This window comes from Geospiza fortis, unplaced genomic scaffold, assembly GCF_000277835.1.
Source record: "Geospiza fortis unplaced genomic scaffold, GeoFor_1.0 scaffold174, whole genome shotgun sequence".
NCBI classification, from domain to species: Eukaryota; Metazoa; Chordata; class Aves; order Passeriformes; family Thraupidae; genus Geospiza; species Geospiza fortis.
The window spans coordinates 878,072-893,525 of NW_005054480.1; the positions used below are offsets into that span (position 1 = coordinate 878,072).

At 44.2% G+C, this 15,454-nt stretch overlaps 1 protein-coding gene across 1 annotated transcript in view; it reads left to right on the forward strand.

The window, feature by feature from the left end:
* PDZD2 (PDZ domain containing 2) overlaps positions 1-15,454 on the forward strand; it is a 136,920-nt gene that overhangs the window by 52,565 nt on the left and 68,901 nt on the right.

Sequence of the window (15,454 nt, forward strand, 5' to 3'; positions counted from 1 at the left end):
GGTCAAATGAAATGGGAGTTTGCAAACAGCATGATGAGAAGACAGAGCTAGTACTGGCTCAGTGCCTTCAAGGTAGTCAAGAACTTTCTGTTTACCCGCATGGAATATGTGTGTTTTATGTATGTACAAGAAAAGTGAAAAATCCAGTAGAATACGTCGGATTTAATCAAACTTTTGGAATTTGATAATAATTTTGATAGCTGTAATGGTTAGGATAACAATTTTATTCTATTTTAAAATATCCTATAACTTTAATAATATTTATATCATTGTCCTGCATTTAATGCCAAGCTTTACGTCCTGTAGTATTTTAGATTAAACATGTATTGTGTTAATCATCCAGACCCCAGACTTTGAGCTGGCACCTGAGCTGCTGGTAACCAAATCAATTGCCCAGCACACTTCAGAATTTTTGTGTGGGTATGTATTTCTATATTTGATCAGTGTGAGAGCACATATCCCAGACAAAGAAAAATTGTTCATGGAAGAGCAACTGCCGCAATATTTCAGAGTAAAGGCTGAAGCAGCCTAATTTTAAGATTTTAAATATAACAGATGAAGCTGTTAATAGCATCTTGGCATCAAGATAGCACCAAAGAAAAAGGAGATAATCAACAGGTGCCCATCCTTTGGTTTTGGTATTTTCTTGTTTTTGTTTTTAATATCTCGTTCCTTATGTATAATGGGGGTGGTGCCATAATTGTCATGGAAACGGGGCACAATGGCGATTAAAATGGATGTGGGTCTTTTGTTTCTGGGACCATGTGGTTGCTGAAGTGACTCTTCTTGTGCTCTGTGGTAATTTGCTGAAATTATCTGATGTGTGTGACTTCCAGGAGCACAGCCAATGGAGATCATGTGTTTTGTTGCTTCTCATCTGAGTAAACACCAACAAATGGGGCCCACAAATCACCTTTATCATTGATCACAGAGGCCTTGGGGAAGTGGTGGTGGTGTTGGATATTTCTATCTTCAAAGAAGCTGGTGTTACACTGAATTGCTGGTAGGGAGGAGGTGGACCCAAAACCTCCCTGCTGCAGAAGGTTGGTATTAAGTGAGAAGAACGTGGAAGCTGGAAGTCCCTGGGGCTGTTGTTGCTGTGCTGGGTATCAGGGCTAAGGGCTTCTGTCCTGGCCGGCAGGAAGGAGAATCTTGTGCCTCCCAAGGAATGGGGATGTGTCTGTAAAACAAGACACTGTGCTTGTCTTGCTAAAGCTTTTCGAAAGGCCCTGAAGGAGCAGCCGTGGGTCTGAGCCATTACTATGCTCCCAGAAGGAAATCCTGGTTGTGCGGGGCAGGTGGCAAAATGCCAGCTGACTTTTGGGGAGGGTAAGGGTTTGTCAGGGTTTTACTGCTAGAAATTGGGGTGGATGAGGACAGAGGGCAGCCTTAGGGCTGCTCTAGGGTTGCAGTGAAAATACCACTGTATTGAAGTGCCCGTGGCAGAGTTACTTGGCATAGACATTTACAGTCTCTGCTTTGCATGTGGGCTGTCTTAATGCCCTTCTGTGTTGCTAAAGGAGCAGAAATGTCCTGATACAAGGATGTGATCCAGCCCCCTGCTTGTCCAACAAAGAAATTCTTGTTGCTAAACAAAAGGCTTTCTTAAGAAATATATAGATGCCCAGAGTTTGAATTTATGCTTTTCTCCGTGGGATGAGTCATTGCACTGGTTTTTCATAGAGCCCCTCTGGATTTATGTGGCTGCTGCTCAGATTAAACTCTGATCTGGTGTGTGAAATAAGATTCAGTAGTTGTTGTGCACTGCTGCTGTCCTGACACTTGCCGAGAATTGCTGGTTAAAGTCTGCTTCTGGCTTTTTCTGTGCAGATAGCAGTTACTAAATACATTTCGGAGCATCCTCCTTTCAGGTGACACTAGCTGTCTGCATGTGTTGCTACTTGATGTTTTTTTTAAGCAAACATCCAATACCTGCTGGCTTGTTGGTTGTATTTTGTTTAATTGAATTCAGTCTTATGTGAGAACATGCTGACAAGTCCAATCAATACAGTCAGTGAAAGTGTAGGAAGAGGAGGGGAAGGAAATCAGCTATATGACATGTTATAAACTAATAACGAAGTTGTTGTGATGATTTGTAATGGTAATTTTTACTTCCCCCTGTCAGAACTTGCTGCTTTTTTTTCCCTCCCCGTAGTTGCTGCCAGGTTCTGCCCCGAAATTCAGAGTTATGATTTGTCACACCTTTGGAGCAAGCAGTGTTGATTCCCTTGGGGAGGGGAAGTGAGCTGGAAGAGCTGGTGCTGGGTGCTTTGGGTGGGGCAGCGAGTGGAGGAGGAGCAGGAGAGGAGGGGGGATTGGGGTTGTAGGGAGTGCCTGTGGTGCTGAGCCCTTGGATGCATCCCTGCTGGTCTCTGCTGTAAGTAAACCTGCATGTAAAGAAAATAAATGGAAATCAGAAAAAAGGGAAATTTCTTTTCCTATGATGCTGTTGCCTTTGACTTTCTTTACTTTTTTTTTTTAAGAAGCAAAGGTTTATCTGCCAAGTCTGCCCGCTCTTTAAGAAGCAGGGATGGGCAAGAACTCTTGGAATTAAAATCTCTGAGCCTTGCAGTCTGCTTCAATGCCCTTTGCATATCTTGTGGGGATTTGTAAACTTTGTTTTGCTTGACAGCCTGTCTGCATCTATGAGGGAGGGTTTGCCTCTGGCTAGTGTGCCCTTTGCATTAAATTAAGCAATCCCCACTTCTCTGTCCTGTGAAAGTTGAACTGGAACAGCTGTACAGCTCATCTGTAGTACAGCAACTATTTTTTTTACTCTCCCTCTTTACTTTTTTTACTGTAGCTTTGTCTTTTCTTGTGTGTCTGTCTTCCATCCCCTCGTGCTGTCACTGTTGAATATTCAAACTCTTGATCTGCACATGGGCTAAAAATCATTATTGCTTTGAACTTACAAATGAATTAAGTGAATTCCCACATCCACCGCAGGAAAGGAAAATATTCAGTTTGAAATATAATTTGGAGCCTATAGGAAAATGCATCTGATGAAGTTTGTGCTAATTCTATAGCTTCAGTACCAAAGCGCCAGCTCTGTTATCATCAAGAGTATTGAGTGCAAGCTCTGTATTTTCATAGTAACTCAGTATGGCTAATTAGTTTGAAGGCTCTTTGAAGAAGCCGATGTATTGACTAAATAAGCTCTTTATTTTTCAAAGCAACTAAAGGCATTCTTAATTTACAGAGCAGATAGTTGTAAAACTGCCTTCAGTTTGCATAGCAGGAGCCAGTTGAAGCTGAGTGTGTTCGGATTCAGGCTTACTCCTGTGCTGTCTGCCAGGGTTGGTGTCAATGTGCTCCAGGGAGGTTTCTGGGTCTTTGGCACAGTAGCACAGCATGAATGTGTGCCACTGGGCTGGATGTGCCCAGGAGGGGGATGTCATGTAATGACTGCCTCTGCATCATTGAAATCAGGGGCAGTATTACCAGTCTGTTCCCTGTTTGCAGGCAGGTTGAATCCAATAATGAAGAGCAGCTTTGAGTTTCTAACCAGATGACATGGCTAATCCTAAGGCATGTATAAAGCGGCTGTAGTTATTAGGAGATTTGTGGCTTTGAAAGTTCGGATTCCCTTAGTGCAGTTTGTTAATGGCAAGGATTTGCAGTAAGTGAATAATAGATGAAAGTCATCAAAAGGCTTACAGGGGATTTCTTGTGACGTGGTGCTGGTCTGTCTCATGCCAGAGCTACAGATTTCTGGGTGGATCGTAAAATCTAAAATAAGAAAAGAAAAAAAAAAAGGTAAAGAAAGGGAAAAGAAAAAAAGGAGGGCAGTCATTCCTGTTTTGTGTCACTTTGGATGATCAAGTTGATGGTGTGATGCATTGGGAAGCGCAGCCACAGTGCAGAGTGCTGTATGCTTAATTCCCTTGGCTCTGGCTTTTTCACGGGCCAGCAGTGCCCCAACAGCAAAACAGACCCTTCATAGCCCCAGGGTCTGGCAGCTGGGGGGGAAGGGATGCCCCTGGCCATCTTCCCTTCTGCACTGTGCAAGGTGAGCAGGGCTGGTGCTGTACCTCCTCACCATCTGGCACAGCTCTTCACTGGGCTCCCAGGAGTATTTCTGCCTCTAATGCCTCTGGTACCACAGCACCAAGCATTTCCTACAAGCCAGAAGCTGCTCAGACCCCACTGCAGTGGGGTCTGCTGTTCTGGGTGATGCCTCTCCTATGAGACTGTCCCCCCTGCTTAGGCAGGAGGGTGTCCCAGTGCTTGTGCCAGGGACTTTGCTCAGCTGGGGTGGTGCGCAGTGATGCCTGCCCTTTCCTGCTTCTGTGGTCATAGATTTTGTCCTTAGTCACTGGGCTGGTGCGCCTGCAGACACCTTTTGGATCAGCCCCTGCTCAGAGCTCAGGTTGGGGCTGCAGGCAGCTCCTTCTGAGTCCATGAGAAGCACAAATCAATGAACAATTCTCTCTATTGTCATGGTTTGATAGAGGTGTGAGGCAGAAAAAAGTTGGACAGAAAAGCTATGGAGTGGTATCCTGACGTGGGATGAAGTGTGAGAGCTTGCTATCTCCCATTTGTTTTAATTTAAAAAATGCATTTAACTCTGCTGTCATGTTCCAAGTTTAATTGCACCTGTGTTGTATTTGGCAGCATCTAATGAAGCTACAACTTGGGGCAAATCCTGATGAGTTTTGGCTGCAGAAGCAGCTGGGGAAGATTGATTTGATGCTGGGAAAAGCCAGTTATGTGAATAGCTGCAGAAAGCAGAGTGCTGTCCACCCTCCTGACTGTTGAAATAATCTTCACTTCCAGAGATGTTGGTGAAGACTGTCTCAAGGCAGTTTCTGTGATTTTAGTCTGCATCATGGCCTGCCAGAGGGATGCTTGTGTGTTTTGTAGCTGGAAGTGTGGTCACAACAGCCTGCGACATCTGTATTAAATCCAGCAACTCCACTGTGTGCAAAGCATTTGTTGGGAAGCTGAAGTCATCTGCAAGCTCTAATCCATGGGCCCTCCGAGGAGGGCATGTCTGGCTTGTTCATCTTGCAAAACCAAGTGAAAGTTGGGAAATGTTTATGGCTACTGCCATGTGTGTTCCTTAATTCTTGTCCCTTTTGGCTTTGTTCAAACTCACTGTGGTAAAAACAGAAAGCCAGGATGTAATTAGAAGCTTGTTTATGTGAGGATCCATGGAAAGAGGCAAAACTCCCTACAGGCAGATAGGCACATTGTTCAATTCCTGCCTTGCAGGCTGTTTTGCAGAGACCTACTGTAGCTCCCAAAATTTACTTGAGCATTCAATTTTGGGGATGTGCAGTGTGGGTGGAGGTTTCATCCTGGGGGCAATTGTCACCTGAGCAGGTGTGACCTCTGGGTCAGTGACAGCCTCAGCAACTTGGTAGATGCTGCTCTTTTGTCGGTGATCTGCTTCCGGCTGGGAATCCCGAGCATCCATCGGTGAAGTGCCTGAATGCAAAGCAATGCACTTGCCTGGGCATAAGTAACCTGAACCCCATCACTGGGCAGCTTGCTGGGAAATGTTTGTTCTCACGGGGAATTGTAAAACTGAATGAGTGTCAGCATGGTTTGCTTGTTTCAGAGAGGGCGAGTCCTTTATTCTGGCCAAAGAGCAGGAATATCAAAGATGTGTTTAGGCATTGGGAGAGAAAAAGGCTTTGGTGTGACTGATGGAAACTGTTGAGCAAGAGATGGTGCTTTGTGCAGAGTTATTATGGTTGGAAACCTCTCCCAGCATGTTACTGTGTGCGCAGCCGGTCCCCACCGCAGAGAGCAAAACAGTGAAGTTAAATAGCTAAATAAACCTCCTGTCCCTGCAGGCAATGGCCCTCAAAAGGCAAAATTATTGTTTGCAAGAGTGGGTGCAAGTGAAAGGAGACGCTGACAGGCTGGTAGGGAGGGCTGAGTCTGGGCAGCCTGTGAGCATTGTGGCTGTGCGTGACGGCATTGCCGGGCGGGTTGAGAGTCTTGCCACTTGTGGAAAATTCACTCCTTTTCTTCCTTGGGCCTAGTTGTCCTGAAATCACAAAAAGTAATGTGTGTAGGGGTACTTTTGTATGAGTTCAGGCTCTTTCCCACCTGTTAAGGTTTCTTGCAGTATTGTCGGATCATACTTTCCAACTTTTCCCCTGCTCTGATGGAGTGTTTGGTTTTCCATTTTGCTGTTAGTGAAGGCATTTCTCACCTCAAATACACATTTCTTAGCTTTGTGGTCAAATTGCAAGATCTGGGGATGCTGAATAACAAGAAAGAGGAAGCAGTTGATTTAAGTAGCTACCATTTTCAGTATTAGGAACAATCCTGGAAAATGCTCAAAGCCAAGCAGTCTTCTGAAAGCAAGTAGCCCTTGCTGCTAGAATTGGCCCCCTCAAATAAATCTGAGAGCTGTGAATTTGTTCCTTCCCTATCTGCCCCCCAGCAGTTGCAGGGTTATTTGAAGCCTGGCTTCTCTCTGTTAATAGGGCTCCTCTCAGGAGTTCAAGTGAGCCTGCAATAGCATTGGAAATAAGTCTCTCCTAACCCAGCATACTGCTTCCTGCTGTAAAGTAGACTTGATTAAATTTTCTGGCTCTCATTTTCATTGCTTGCAGACATCCAAACCTTCACTTCTTAGTGGAAAGAGGTACATTGGGAATTACAACTAATGTTAAAACCTAAATAATGTGATTTGCCAAAACAATGTTGCAGAGATTGTTATTTTGTTTTGTTTCATTGTTCTTTTATTTCTCCCCCCATTTGAGATACCATTGTAAAATTTTGCTGCTGGAATAAAAGGTATTTCAGTGAGATGTGTTTGTTCTCTTACCTTTTGGGCATTTGTGATAATTCCTGCATGAGGAAAAATAGGCAAAGGGGTGATCTCACCTCCCAGAAACAGCCTGTACCTGCCACTAGCACTTCCCTGTGCTGCTGTAGCAGCGCTGGCTGGGGGCAGATTCAGACCCCATGGTCTTGCAGCCCTCCCACTAGCAAGCTTGGCATCAGGGAGTTGTCAAAATCACACATGGAAATTTTTGTGGCATCCTCCCTGGCAGCTCTGTCTGTGCAAAATTCCTGGATTATGGTAAAGAATATCGTCTGTGCTGAACTCATTCAGTTTTGAGTACAAACCATTTCTCTACAGTTAAATCTATTCCTGGCTGTCACTGCTTCCTGGTGTGATTTGAAACTGGGGGCAGAATTAGATAAAAGATTTGCAGGGAGGAAGAGGGAAGGATGTGAGCTGGATGCTTAGAAAGCGGTTGTTTTAGAGGGATGATCCTAAAATAGCATGGAGGAAAGGCAGGAAGCCCTGGAAATAGGGTGGCGAGGTGTAAACACAGTGACAAGATTTGAGAATTCAGAGTGAACTGGCAGCAGCATCACACACTGGAGGTACTTTGTACGTGGGTCACACGTGGATGGCTTTTGACCCTCTTCTTCTTCCTTCTTGTGAGGCATGTATGCTTTCCAGCTGGGTGGTTTATTTTGGGCACTGATCTCAGGCACATGATGTGATTCTTGGGATCGTGTCCTGTGCAGGACCAGGAATTGCGCTCAGGGATCCATGTTGGATCCTTTCCAGCTCAAAAAGTTGGAAATTTCCAGCTCAGAGTGTTCTGCTCCATGTTTTGCAAATGGGCTTGTTTGGGCTTTCCAGTATGGAGTGAGTCTTGTACCTTGGTAGGAGCAATATGTCATGCAGGAAAGAGTAGATCCACCTCTGGGTTTCCAGAGGAAGGGAATTTGATGCCTTCTTTGGTAAAAACACAGAAGAGGTGTAAAACCCAACCTGCCTCTTAAGTGCTCAGTGAAACATCAGTTGTATAGGGGGCCATTGGAAACTGGGAGGAGTTGCACAGGACAATGTTTGGAGCTTAGAATCTTGTATTCTAAAGTCATCATGGTGGGAGAGACTATATCTGATCAGCAGTAACGCAGCATAGATCACTCACTAAACACAGGTGATAATGCCCATGTGAAACTTGGTATCATTTTGGCCTGTTAGAGCCAAGGTTTTTGTGATTTTTAAATTGATAACTAGCCACTTTAAATTGCTTAGTATATTGTAACTGGAAGTTATATTTGTGAATGTGGCTGCATATCCAGCAGAATGTCTGTTGGCAGCAGAGCTATGAGCTAACAAATTGGAGCCAGGATGGTTTTTGGATTAGCCCACTTGTGTTTGTACGCTCTGCCACTAACCAAGAAACAAAAGGAATTTGGCTCCTTAACACCCATTAGTCTGTCTCTAGGACCCAAACCCAAAAAGCACCATGTGTTTCTGTCTACTGTGACTTGTAAATCCAGATGTGGAAGTTGTATGTTCACTAAGATCAGGATCTCTGTAAAGCTTGAGTCCAAAATCTCAGCAGTTGGAATGCAGCATCACTGCTCTGCCCTGCTAAGACAGCCATACATCAGCAAATCCCAAAGGATTTTATGATGCCTGCAGCTGCAAAATCTGCTAGGTTTGGGATGTCTGTCAGAGCTTTGGGGGATTCTCAGGTGTGGAGAATTTATAAAGCTCCTCAAGTCATCCTGTTCAGTTGTTTGTTCTGGGAGGGGAGAGGGATCAGTGGCCATTCACATCCTTTTTGCATGTGCAGTGTAATTTGGGGGTCCCTGCTCTGTTTGTTGCTCTCCCGAAGCCCTGCATATGCTTTTGAAGCATCTCAACAACGTTCAGGGCGGAAGTATGTGAGTTTTGTGCTGTGCCAGCATAATTGACATGGTCTTCTCTCCCCACCTGTGGTGGGGATGTGATTCATCTGGGCTTCCTTGTGTGCAGAGAGGGTGGCCATCGTTTGGGTTTTAGAAATGGGAGGTGTGAATGCCATGCAGCCAAAGCCAGACACTGCTCCTGTTTGCAAGGTGTGTGCAACTCCCTTGCCCTGGGCTGCGGATGCACACAGGTCTCAGCCCTGTGTAGGTGAGGGCTGTTGGTGGGAGTAGAAGTGTGGTCCTCTGCCACTGCCATTCTTCTCTTGTCCCTGCTTCTGTGCCCCTGGGACCAGATGAGGGTGTTGTCTGTGTTTAAAAGCCTCATCTTGAGGACTGAGTTTTTAAAAGTTTGCTGTGGCTGGGTTATTTTCAAGCTGGATTGTTTCTCTCCTTGGGTTCATTTGTACTGTTGCCCACATGACCGTGCCAGCACCTGAGCAGACAGGATATGGGGTGGGAGGAAAACTGTAGTGCTATTTGGTGTAGGCTGATCCCAGATATAAGTTGATTGTGAAACTGCAGTATTTAAATCCAGTGGCTTCACCACCTCGGACCTTACAGTAACTCTGTGGAATGCCATGTTGTTGGCCCTATTTTTCTGTGGAAAGACTTGCCTGGGCTGCTGTCAGGGATATAGAGTACAGGAAGAGGAAAGGAATTCAGTCTTCCCAAATTCAAAGCCACATCATTGTGTTGATGCCAGGTGGAGTGAGGTGTCTCACCAGGCTTTATCTTGGTCCTGTGACGCAATTCCATCTTCCAGAAAAAGCTGTAGGCAGGCACGGAGTCCGTGAAACTACAGCAGCAATCCTCCCTCCACTCCCTTTCCACCATTCCTGAGAGTTCGGGATTTCAGAGTGGGCAAGGAGGTCTTGCCCAAGGCCTCCTGCCAGGCTTATTAAATATACCTTGAAATGTAACTTCCAAATTGTTTTTTCTTCAAAATTGTGCTAAATCTAGTTGCATTCCGTGCAATTTTAATTGTGAAAAACATGTCATAGACAAAAACACTGGATTCAGTTTTGTTTTTCAAAAAGCTGCCAATCCTTTATCCTGAGAAAAACACAGTGTGCCACAGAGAGCCATGGCTGCTGTGAGACTTAAGGCTGTTGCTGCTTAACCTTGGCCACAAGCTGAGGGCTGCTCATCCTGAAAAGGGAGATGGGAGCACCTTCTGTGTTCCCTGCACTGTTTGAATGCTCCCCCTGGGTGTGATTAGTAGCTGAGCTCCATGACTGACTTCTCCTTTGCCCTTTCTGCCTTTTCTCAAGTTTATTAAAGGAGGCAGAGAACATTGTGTCCCTTGTTTGTGCCATTGCCTGCAGAGCCTGGGGCAGGAAAGGGCTTGTTGGTCACGAGATATTGGATCAAACTCATTCCTAGTGTGCTTCAGTTCTGTGCCCAAGACCATGTTGAAGTAACAGCCAGGTTTGCCAGCACTGTTGCTTTCTGGTAAGATAAATTATGTCTGGAGAGCTTAATCCTCCAAGGAGGTCCATGAGAGGGCTGATCATCAGGTGTCCTTGCAGCTTTCAGGAAGTGGAACCTCTTGCAAGCTTGGATGTAGCAAGGTTTGCCCTGGTCTTTGTAGGTTGGTGTTCCCTTTTGCCTGCAGACATTAAGGCAAGCTCGACTCCTGGCTGAAGACGTGGCAATCTGTGGAAAATTCCCATTGGTGCTTGCCAAAATCTGTCTTTACTGGGACAGATGTTCTTGCACAGTGACAGCAGGGAGGTGAGGGTTTCATCAGGAACATCAGTCATATCTGTTAGTCATTAATTTGCCTTACCTGAAAAGCAAGTTTGCTCCTTTGCAGACATCGTGGAGAAATGTTAAGTTTAGCTTTTAAAATCCCCCTTGGGGCTCGAAGTTTCAGTTCTGCGAGGATCTGCGCTGCCCTTCATCTTTCCAGCCTGAAGAAGATTGAGTTTCAAGACATTTTACCATGCCAAAGTCCTTTAGAGAAGAGCATAAAAATTGTCTGTCTGTCCTGCAAAGGACATTATAGGTCCCGAGAGGGCTAGGCAGGGGCTCTGAAAGTGGTCGTCTCGACTGAGGTTTCTGCTCAGTTTCTGCCTCGGTTTCTGTCTTGGTGAGCTGCGTGATGGGGTGGCTGGCGAGATGTCAGTGATACTCTGTGTGTATCATTTCCAAAGCACTTTCTGATCTGTCAGGATGAAGGTTTCTGGAGAAATGCTAAATAGTATTATTAGTGTAAAATAAACATACTTCAATATTTCTGACCCTAAAGTGGATCCAGATGCTTTCTTATGGCTGCTGGATCTGCTTTGATTTTTCCATGGCTCAGTGTGGCTGTCTGTATTTATTAAAGTGAGATAGGATGTGACAGAGAGCTTGTCATAGAATGCTGTTGTCAAGTCAGAAAACCTTTATATTTATACATGCACACACTCAAAAAAAAAAAAATATATATATATATATGTAAAAAAAAGTACAAAATTACTGTCTTAGTCTAAGACACTATTTCCGAGTCTGACACTTCACATGTGTGCCAGGGAGGTTGGAATAAACTCAGTGAGTTTATCAGTTTTTATGGTCACAGCAGTCAGTTCAGCTGTGTAGGAGGGAAGAAATGGGATTTGCATGAATAACTCAAAATAGTCTCCCAAGGAAGTGGATGTGTGTCTCTGTCTTTATAGCTCTGATACAAAAAGGGTATTAAATGTCCCGTGATACCAGCTACAGGTTGCATTTTCCAGCCTGTGGTTGAGCTCTGGGAGAGGTAACTTTCCAGCTCTGTTTCAAGTTTAAAACAATTTTTCTCTGGTTTTAAGGATTATTAACATTTTCGTGGTTTCTCTACTACAGAGAAGAACTAGTCTTCCCCACTGCTTAAGGGTTACATCTTATATGGGTTGGGGTTTTACCAGCACTGGTGCCAGGGTGAGATCAAAGCAGCAGGAGCAGCTGGGTGGTCCTTCCTTCTGAGTATGCCAGTGGGAAAGATTTCCAAGCCAGTATTTCAGTGATATTTTTTAGATCCTGTTTGTGGAGATGATGCTGCAGTGTCTGAGGGGTCTCCCAGCTGTGCCAGGGAGACTTGACACTGCCTTGCAAAGAGTGGAAAATACAGAAAGTGAGGATGGGTGTTCTGCTGGTAAAATGTTTTGGTTTGTTTACTGATACTGACAGATGTTTGAACAGCTAGTAATATCTCTTGCATTCTTAAAATCAGTGATAATAGGATTTGTTATGTGTTGTGATTTGGTGGCAGCTGGAGTATCTGCTCAAGGTTTCTTACCTGGTATATTCAACCAGACCCTATTCCATCCTCTGCAAACCAAAGTGAGAACAGAGAGTCTCATTTTCCAATAAATTTAGATAAATCAAAGCTGAATTATGGATGCTTTTTGTCCACACACCTTCTCCATCCAAGTTGAGGTTTGTGTTCAAACTCAGTGACAATTGGGAGGTGGTTGCTGATTCCCCACATCTGTGTTGAGAACTGTTGTGTATGCTCATCAGCTCTGATCCTGCCCTGCCTGAGACACTGTTGGTGTATTGATTGCAAAACTCTCTGCAGTGCTCCATAGGGACCAAATGTATTAAAAAAATGACTTTTCTGCATTGCACACTTTAAACCCCTTGAGAAGGGGGATTTGAGGTAGTTTCCATATTTTTGCAGTTTTCTGCTGTCCAGAGACTGTATAATTGTCTAGAGACTGTCCAGACATAATATGAGTCTGTCCCACTGCTCCCTTCTGGCATGGGATGCTCCTGGTTTGATAGAAAACAATTTAAAATATGAAGGTTCTCACTCATTTAATACAGCCTTACCTGTTCTTTGCACAGTGTTGAGAGTTTGCTATGCTTCCCTTGTGGTTTATTTTTTTTTTGCTTTTTACTTAAACAGGAAAGAAATGGTGAAGGAAAAGGAAGCCAGCCAAGTAGCTGGCATGTACTTAGCAGAAATTTCAGGTGGATCAGGCTCCTTGGTTATCATCCCCACCTTGGAAGGGCAATACAACAAAATGACCACAATTTCTTAGTGTATTATTTTCGACTTCTCTCCTATCTTGTCTTATGACTTTAGTGTTCTATCAGTGCTAGTTTTTCTGGTCTTTGGTTTGAAAGAAACTCTTGAGATAATGGTGCCACTTACTGGATCCCTGCTCCCAGCAGGACTTAGCCTGTCCAGAAATACGTGACGTGATCCAGTGTATGCAGTGACTTGCTGCCATGCAAAGGTAACTGCTCACTGACCCAGAGAACACTTCTCTTTTTGTGTGTGTGGAAACTTACTGTGTTCTTTGAACTGCTGAGAAGTACTCAAGGCATAAGCCCATGAGTTACTACAGGCTGCATGCCTGGAACATGCAGGCCATCTCAGCATATGGAGTAAATCAACACAGCTCTGCTGACTTCAGTGCAGCTGCATCTATAACCACTTGCTGTAACCCTGCTCCAGACTGGAGGGATGATTGTGTATGAAGAGTGGATAGGAAAAAAACCCTCCCTTTTTTCTTACAGCTTTACACTTTATGAACAGAATAAATGGGCCATGAGTGGAGGTGAAAGAGTAAATTAATTTTGCCTCTTTAGAATTACTTTATTTGGACATATGTGAAGTTCCTTCTTGTTCTCCGTACTTCCTAAATCAAGTAGTTGATATGCATGCACTTGGTTGCTGGCGTTAAAAAATACATCAGTAATTAGTTCAGAGATTGGTGTTTCAAAAAGCCCCATATACATGCACCTGCACAGAAACAAATCAGGCAGAGTTGACACTGCATAAAGACAGGGTGGGCAGCACCCACATAAGGCACACGACTATGGGAAGAGGAGCTGCTTTCCTGTTTCTATGTGCCAAGAGAAGCAGTGCTATCAGGCTTATGTGTGATGGATCAGAGTGCACTGGTATTGCTGCAAGCAAAAGTCATGAATTTTAATCAACTTTACTGGCTGCCTTGAAATTTGAGTTGAAAGATAAATGTGAAAAACAGGCAGCCCATATTGTTTCTGGAACAGAATTGCCCCTTTTCAGTTGATTAAAAGAATTCTTCTTTTAACTTGATAATCAAAAATAATTCCATGTTAGCTCAGGATTTTTCTTCTATGCTAACCCTTCAGGTCCTGCCTGCTTCATGTGTCTCCCAGAGCCAAGTGTCACCTTGTGGCCACCCAGACAGTTGACCTTTGCTGCAGAGACTTCCCAACTGGCAGGGCTTGTTGGCTGTCTGCTTTCAGCCATTTGGAAGAAGATGGGTTTAGGGCTTTATTTAAATATTTTTTATGTCTGGGGAAGGGGAGGAAAAAAAGGATTGCCTGGTGAAAACTGAAAGGACTGTCCAGGGAGTTGAAGTTCAATTTGTATTCATTGAGAACTTTGGCACAGCAAGCATACTTGTCCTTCCCATCTGTGGCTCCAGGGCTGCTTTTAAGGTTATTTAGTTGTGGTATTCATTTAAACATCAGTCTTCCTAATTAAATATAAGTGATTTGAATGCCGATGTTGTCTGTGGGGGACATTGAAGCTTTGCAAAGAAGTGGGGTGAAAATACCAGCCCTTGTCCCTGGATAGAAATACACACCCATCATATTACTTCCAGCCACTGCCAGGCTGGTCTGGCTTACTTGGAGTAGTTGAGGGTGCTTTCCTCACCCCTTTGCTTCAGGGGTTATCATAGCTGTTTTTCCTGTTTTGCCATTAAGTCACCTCTGTGCAGGATTAAGTTTGAAGGATTTATTTTATGGCCAAACAACTTTTAAGAAAGGGAAACAGAAAATTAGCCTACAAGCAGCAGGGAGGGAAAAAACTTGGTGGCAGACTCCTGAGTGGTTCTTCCTCTCTCTGCTGTGCTGTTTCCTCTTATGATCTGCGGTTCAATTCCACACCTAGTTTCTCATCTGCTCTAAAAGCTGTAGGTTCAGCAACTGCTCTGTATTAGTAAAGAGTTCATTTCATTGCAGCTGCAGCACAGGCATATTTAATGCTGTGGGAAATTCATGCTACCTTCACTAGTGAGAAAGGCAATATAGTTTTGGGGCCTAAATTAGTGTGAAAAGGCACATACAAACCTGCTACATACAAATTCCAGCTTGTTTGTACTCTCAGTTGGTCACACCCTTGGCTCAGAACCCAAATATTTCAAGAATTTGGGTTGAGGTATATCCTTTTCTAAAAGAAGCATGAAGTTAGATTCCCCTTTTGCATCAGTGGGTGCAGTTTCTGTAAGGTCACAGAGGGTTTGTTTGAAGCAGAAATGTTAATTCCTCCAAGCCATGTCTTGAGACTTTGGTAGGGGAAGTGATGCTTTGCTCTGGTAGGAGAACCTGGGTCCTGCTCCTTGCACAACTGAGATGACTTGGTCCCTGTTTTGATTAGAATATGCTTGTTATAAAGGAAACCCACCTGATTTCCACGTCTCTATAAAGCATCTGGGATGCCTGGTAGTGCTGTGCCTTGCTGTACTGGGGCCATTGGTGCTGTGCCTGCTTACCCTAATGGCTCATTTTTTTATTTTCCCAGCGGTCTTCAAAGCATGTACATATGCTGAAGCAGAAGATTAGTTTCATTAAGGAGGCTCATTTCAGATGCAGATGCTCTATGGGCTTCTGCACAAATGAATCCTGCCTGATTTTCAATTATTTTTAGAAAATATTTCTTTATTTTAATACTCTGCTGAGAACATTCTGTGCTCTGCTTTCCTTACTTCACCTTTACATGTTGCTGTGCTGCAGATATGGAGGTCAGGGCGTGTGAACTGGTGGCATTTATCAGCTGTCATGTTATGCTGTGGTGGGATCA